General features: G+C 45.0%; 1 long non-coding RNA gene across 1 annotated transcript; it reads left to right on the top strand.

Annotated features, from left to right (window-relative positions):
• The first annotated feature begins 4,937 nt into the window (after window positions 1-4,937).
• LOC139186197 (uncharacterized) lies at window positions 4,938-7,004 on the top strand. Its single transcript, XR_011569735.1, has 2 exons — window positions 4,938-5,049; window positions 6,221-7,004. It is a non-coding gene; the product is annotated as an uncharacterized lncRNA (long non-coding RNA).
• The last annotated feature ends 692 nt before the right edge of the window (window positions 7,005-7,696 follow it).

Raw genomic sequence — 7,696 nt, 5'->3', positions numbered from 1 at the left:
TTCAAAAGCAAGGTAATTTAAAAGATGGTACTGACTTGAGAACTAAGGTCCAGATTTATGAAAAACTCAGCAGACTGTAAAAATGAGTCAGATTTTACCGTAGGTTATGATATGATCTTAAAAATTTTTTATCCAGGGAAAGACTTACTACACTTTGCAGAAAACAAAGATTCCGAGGCACTGGGTGACGTGGTTTAAGACATGAGACAGGTTCCAGCAAGGATGCTGCTGCCCTGGAACAAGGCAGAGGGGACGAGGGCCTGGGCCAGAGCAGTGAGCACTGGGGGTGAGGAAGGCTGGCGGGGGCTGTGCGGGTGTGCTGGGGTGGGAGGTGAAGAATCAAGGGTCACAGGTGGGCTGACTGAGGGAGCAAGACGATGAGGGCCTTAGACTTGGTTATAATGCACCTGAAATGAATCAAGTGGCCTTGGGAAGGTCACCGGGTCAGGTGGAAACAGGAGTGTATGGCTCCGGAGGGAGGGGTCAGGCAATAACACAAATCTGCCCAGTGTCCACTGAAGCCATGATGGTGGGTTAAATGGCTCAGACAGCGCTCACAGGAGCAGCCTTGGCCAGGAAAGCATCACCAAAAGCATCTGATCACCACGGCGCGTGGAGTGGTGGCAGCATCCCGGGGCTGGACGTCTCAGTGGACACCCAGCCACCTGGCTCGGGCACACCTCTCCTGGCCGGACCTCCTCCTTCAAGGCTCAGCTTTTACTCTTCATCTCAGAACTCCTGCCACAGACACTGTGGGAGACTCCTTTTATCTTCATGTTCTCTATCACAATTGTCTTGTTGTGTGGCATGTAATGAATAGTTTATTTAGTGGCCAACAGAATACACAGGCTGTGAAAAATAACCAGAAAAGCAAATGAATTTTTCATTTAATCGTTCTGTAGGTAGAATTTTAGGTGGAGAAGCGAGGGCAGCTGGTTCTCTCGGTCAGTGTATTTACTGGGACTTATTTTCCACGTAGTGCTGGGCCATGCTGCCTTGGTTGTTGATTTCAGTACAGGCAAGGTATCTCTTTACCTCTCACGGAATAACTTCAGAAGCAACTAGATATTTGGAAAAAGTGACAACGGTCTGAATGTTAAATAATAATCTGAACAATTTACTGATACACTTAAAGGGAAAAACAAGTGGAATTAAAGTGTTCAACTGCACTGCAATAGGCAAGGCTTGATAACTGTCTCCTTGGAAACCAATTACTGCTTGACTTCCTGTGGCCACAAAGACAAGGAGAACTGGGGGAACATAAAAACCAAAGGAAACTTTGAGTTGACAGATGGGTCATAAATATCAAGTTTTCTCAGTGGAGGCATGCATGCAGTCTCCTGCAAGATGATCCATACCAAACGCTTGGGCACACGGCTTCCAGGTATCAAATACATCATGAGATGGCTTACTCTCCTCCACTCTGGCCCAGCACCCATCCTCATTACTGCAGACTAACAGTTTGATATTGCCTTCATTATTCCACAGTACCTGATTTATATATTTTCATCTTAAATGGGTCCAGAGAGATAGTGGTTTGAATCATTTTGTTGACCTGAGGTTGAATGATATGTCATTTGAGTCAACAGACACACTCACACACACACACATAAATGGATAAGAAACAAAGGTAACCAGAAAATCCACAGCCAGCACAACCATCTCACAAAGAAAGGATCCTTCATTTGGCATTAAGTAAGCCAAACTCTGGGCTTCCTGGGTGGCACTAGTGGTAAAGAATCTGCCTGCCAACGCAGGAGATGCAAGAAATGCAGGTTTGATCCCTGGGTCGGAAAGATCCCCTGGAGGAGGAAATGGCAACCCAGTATTCTTGCCTGGAGAATCCCATGGACAGAGGAGCCTGGTGGGCTACAGTCCATGGATCACAAAGAGTTAGACACGACTGAGCACACAAAACAAGCCAAGCTGTCCCAGACAGGAACAATCATTTTTCAAATCAACCTGTACAGAAAGAAACAAACATTTGAACTCTGTGGTTTTAACTGACCAAACAAGAAAGTTCACAGAGGAGACAATGGGAAGTCCAGTCCTGTTGTGGAGCATTGACGCTCTTTAGTGTTCATTCAGGAGTCCCTCTTGGGCTGACTGGGTTCACCAATGAATTTGGATAATATAAAATTAGGTAGCAAGAGAATGCCGCAAGACCGAATTTAAACACTTGATAATTTTGCAGTTATGAGAGCCACTGTTCTGTGTCATGGTCTGGAATAATGAATCACAGCCTTGTTTAGACAGTAGAACAACTTGAAACCAAAGAATTTGTTTTAGAAACCCACAAATACTGGGTCTACTTCCTCACGACACCAGGAACCATTTCAAACACACATAATGATATATTTGGAACACATGCAATCAGGTTAAGCAGGATCATCCAACTAGGAGTTTTCTGTTAGTATATCTGATGCTATTGATTCCTTGGATTTGGTTGTCTGCTAACCTCTTAACAGATCAGGCGGCAGCAGCTCACGTGGGTGTGGACACTATGGGAGAAAAATCTTAAAATCTAGAAAACATTACAATTCATTTAGTTTCCCCCTCCCCTAGACAATCAGAAAAACAAAAACAACTGTTGTTAAAATCTGAGTACTTGAGCATGATAACCTTGGCAAACTATTCTGTAGGAGTACCTTTTGGAGAATCGCTGTTGTAGCAAAAATAGAAATCAAGGCCTAGGCATCAGAGTTGTGGGGTTCAAATCTGTCCTTTATCGAAGGCAACATTTGCTTAGTTTCACTTCAGGAAAGTTACGAGTCTTTGATCTGTCATACTGACTCAAAAGTCAGCAAACTCTTCTGCCTGGTTGAATTAAGAGAACAGCGCATTGTCTTAATCTAGAAATTCAAGGGCTTCTTCCCTGGCTTAGCGGTAGAGAATCCACTTGCACTGACCATGCAGGAGACATGGGTTCGATCCCCGGTCCAGGAAGATCACACGTGCCCGGGAGGAACTCAGCCTGTGCACTGCAACTACTGAGTCTGTGCTCTAGAGCCTGCGAGCTGCAACTCCTGAAGCCCTTGTGCCCTAAAGCCCTTGGATCTGCAACAAGAAAAGCCACGGCAACGAGAAGCCCTCGTAATGAAACTAGAGAGTAGTCCCTGCTGGCTGCAATGAGAGAAAAGCCTGTGCGGTGGCAAAGACCCAGCACAGTCCACGATAAACATTTTTAGAAAATTTAGAAATTCAAACCCTTTGAACTACTGCCAATTTAAATAAGTAAAAATTGCCATCACTCTCCCCCAGCCTATTTACAATATCTATGATTCAGGTAAGAAAAGACATACTGAAACTGTCAACATGTACAGGGTAGGGCAGTGGATTTTAGGTGATAGCTGGCAATGCACAGAGTAGGAGGCTCAGGAGGAGGGGGAGAATACTAAGAGGGCAGGAGAGAAGAAGAATTAACAAGAGATGCTGAGTTTTAGAAAGAGCGGGAAAAAATGTATTGCTTTTATTGAAGTATATTTGACTTACAATATTACATTAGTTTCAGTGTACATCACAGTGACTTGATATTTTTATATATTACCTACCACAGCAAGTTATTATAGCACTGACTCTATTCCCTGTGCTGTACATCACATCCCTGTTGTTGATGTACTCCTGGGTTGCTGCAAAATTGTGGTTTTTGCTGTTTGATATTGGAATACATTCTAAATAATGTATGTGGGTTATGTTATATATCATTTTAATTTGCATTTCTTGCTCTATGTTTTTTTGCTAATAACTTATTACTTGCTCTTTATTTCATGTTTAATTTAGACTATGGATATGATATTAGACAAAAAGCAAATTCAAATAATTTTCTTATTTGAGTTTAAAATGGGTCATAAAGCATTGGTGGTTCAGTGGTAGAATTCTCACCTCCCAAAATGGGTCGTAAAGCAGCAGAGACAACATACAACATCAGCAATGCATTTGGTCCAGGAACTGCTAACGAACGTACAGTGCAGTGGTGGTTCAAGAAGTCTTGCGAAGGAGACGAGAGCCTTGAAGATGAAGAGCATAGTGGGTGGCCATCGGAAGTTGACAGTGCAACTGAGAGGATCATCAAAGCTGATCCTCTGAGAACTACATGAGAAGTTTCTGAAGAACTCAACATCAACCATTCTATGGTCGTTCGGCACTGGAAGCACATTGGAAAGGTGAAAAAGCTTGATAAGTGGGTGTCTCGTGAGCAGAGTGCAAATCAAAGAAATCATCACTTTGAAGTGTCATCTTCTCTTATTTTACACAACAACAATGAACCATTTCTTGAGCAGATTTTGATGTGCGACGAAAAGTGGATTTTATATGACAATCGGCAATGACAAGCTCAGTGGCTGCACCTAGAAAGAAACTCCAAAGCACTGCCCAAAGTTAAACTTGCACCAAAAAAGGCTCATGGTCACTGTTTGGTGGTGTGCTGCCCGTCTGATACACTATAGCTTTCTGAATCCCGGCGAAACCATTACCTCTGAGAAGCATGCTCAGCAAATAGATGAGATATATCGAAAACGTCAACTTAGGCTAAAAAGACATTTTTCTTTTTTAAAAAAAGACTTATGTTTTTACCAAGATATCTTTTTTGTCTCCCCTCCAAATTTGGCAGGCCAAGAAAAAGCAGGTGCATAATTCTAGATCTAAAACTAGGAGTCGTCATTGGACTGGAAATCAAAACCGCAGAAAGAGCAGGTTGAGAGAACCTTACAAGAATCTCTGCTGAGAGACAGGTAAGTTAGACAGCCTGCCTGCCAGCCCCCTCCCCTATCCCTCCCATGAGCACAGGTACCAGGCCTTCTGATGTGGGCAGAACAGGGCAAGGGAGTCCAGCACACTCAGCGCCCGGGGCCAGTCAACATCTACACCCACACCTGTCCACCAAGGGAGGAGCTTTCAGCTCCCATTGGGAATACAGTCTGGTGTGGTGACAGGCTCCTGATGGGAGAAATGTCTCGAGTCTGTGTTGACTCTCACTGGCTAACCTTTCCTGAAGACTAGGCCAAGCCGGCTGAGCACACTGGAGCTGGACAAGTCTTGGACCAACTGCAGGTAGGGACACCCACATTCATTTTCTCCCTTTCTCTCTCCCTCCTCTCTTTCAGCAGGGCTTTTGAGCCCCTGATGTGTGCCAGATCACTGTTCTTGGCACCCAAGATGGCTAGGAAACTGTCAAGGAGCTTCCATTCAAGAGGAGGGAAATGGAAAATTAAGGTCCAATTTATTTTTCAGATTTAAAAAACCTCTATGAAGGAGAATAACTTGTAGGAAAGCGGGTCAGGAAGACCCTTTCTGATGAAGTGACAGAGGGAAAGTGGCCCTACTGTTAAGGAAGGAGGGGAGAGCCTTCTTTGTCCCGTGACTTAGCCAGCTACTGTTTCATGGATGCTGACAGAAGACACATGATGCTGGGAGACAAAGGACTTTGTTTTTCATGGCACAGAGAACAGCAGGAACTCCACCTGTCTGTGTCAGTTCCTTTCACTTCCCAATCCCGCAGGGTGACATGTGGATGTGGTGAGCACCGTGGGCTGGCATTACACGTGAGCAACTTGGAGCTCAAAGAGCCCTGATCTTTTTAAGGAGCTCCAAGCAAACTGGCCTACTGCTGTCTTAGGAAGACATTGTCTGTATTACATTGGCCAGTAAACAAACCTGCCCCAGGCTCCAGAATGAGGCATAATTCCTGGCTTCTAAGGCTCTGAGCTCTCCAGACATCCTTCAAAAATGGTCTGGAAGAAAAGCTGTCAGTGCCTCAGCTTGTAAGACACACATCAGACTGGAGTGACCTGTCTACCCACGATGCAGTTCTGAGAGATGATGGCCACCAGTAGGGCCAGACGGGTCCCCCCTTGGTTGGGTGGGCCTTACGACTGCTTCCAGCCAATGAGCTGTAAGCGGCTGTTACTGACATGGTACATTCCGGAACCCTCTTTTCACTCTGGCTCGGGGATGTTTGAGACAGTGGCTGTTCAACCAGTCTGGGTCTCAAGGGGTTCACAGGGAGCAGAACCCTCAACTAACCCATGATCAACATGGAACATAAACAAAAATGAAAGCTTTGTTTTTTAAGTCAGAGATTGCCAAACTTCAACCCACAGGCAAAATCTGGCCTGTAGTCTGTTTTTGTGTTGTCTATGAGCTCAGGAATGCTGGGGTGATCTTTTTGTTATGGTTTCAGATAGATGAAGCTCCATTTTTAACGTATGACATTTCCCTCTAGGGATGTGAAAGAGTTAGGCATCTGTTGCGACCCCATGGACTATACAGTCCATAGACAGCAGGGAGATCCAACCAGTCCACCCTAAAGGAAATCAGACCTGAATGTTCATTGGAAGGACTGATGCTGAAGCTGAAACTACAATACTTGGACCACCTGATGCAAAGAACTGACTCATTTGAAAAGACCCTGATGCTGGGAAAGACTGAAGGTGGGAGAAGGGGACGACAGAGGATGAGATGGTTGGATGGCATCACCGACTCAATGGACATGAGTCTGTCAGGAGTTAGTGATGGACAGGGAGGCCTGGCATGCTGCAGTCCATGGGGCTGCAAAGAGTCAGACACGACTGAGCAACTGAACTGAACTGAACTGATGAGCTCAGGAGTTTTTTTTTTTCCTAAGTGTTGTGAAGAAAAAGCAGCAGCAAACAGAGAAGAACATGGTTCAGAGTCCTGCATGGCCTGCAAAGGATAAAACATTTACTCTTTGGCATGTAATAGAAAATGCCCTCCAATCCATGGTTGACCTGGCCAATCTATCTGATGTGGAAGAAAATAAAAAAGATACAAGGGAAACAAAAATAAGAAAAGTGTTGGAAAAAGCAGTCAGTGTCAAAGGCTATCGTATCAATGGAATAAGGTGAGTTTCTGAGGCGTTGTCATTGGCTTTGAGAACATGGCAGTTACTGGGGGCTTGATAAGTGCAGGTCCGTTTGGACCGTCAGGGACAAAAAAAAAAAGACCAATTGGAGTGAAGAAGTTGAGTCTCAAAACGAATACAACCGTTATCAAGGTTCACTGTGGACAAGGACAGAGACGTGACAGGAATGGGCTGTGGGGTAAAAGGAGAGTTGCTTTTAAAGACGGGAGAAAGCAGGGCCTCTGAATAATCTCAAGGATCAGCCAGGTGGAGGAGGAGCTGACCCAAGAGAGCAGGAGAGACATCAGGTGACTGAAGGAGTGAACTCCAAAGAGCAGAGAGGAAGTGATATGACCTCAGTGGGAGGACCCGCCATCGTCAGGAGGAGGATCTCTTCTCCCGTTGCAACAGGAGAAAAATGAGTCTGCAAATGCAGGAGGACCTGTGGCTTCAACGGTGATAAGACGAAGGAGTTCTTATCTGATGACTTCTATTTTTCAGTGAAATATGAGGCACATTAGGGAGGGAGAAAGCTGTTGAGAAGAGGGCAGGGGACATTTGAGGGCAGAAGAGAAAATTGAAATGTCTCAGAGACTGAGGGGACTCAAGCTCCTAATGAGGAATCAGTGAGGAGGGCTGAGACACCTTTTGAGATGAATGATCATGAATTTAAAGTCAGCGTGACAGTCTGGCTTTGCGACATCTCCCGCAACTTTTAGTGTCTGGGTGCCAAGGGGAGAACGTCAATCTTTTGATTCGAACATATTTGGAGTGCGACCATTTGAGTGTAAATGAAAAACAGAATGTGCTGAGCTGCTCTGGGAGTTTTTTAAGGGC

Source organism: Bos indicus, chromosome 12 (assembly GCF_029378745.1).
Source record: "Bos indicus isolate NIAB-ARS_2022 breed Sahiwal x Tharparkar chromosome 12, NIAB-ARS_B.indTharparkar_mat_pri_1.0, whole genome shotgun sequence".
Lineage (NCBI taxonomy): Eukaryota > Metazoa > Chordata > Mammalia > Artiodactyla > Bovidae > Bos > Bos indicus.
The sequence above is the reverse complement of the archived record's forward strand: the minus strand, read 5'-3'. Positions and strand labels throughout refer to the sequence as shown.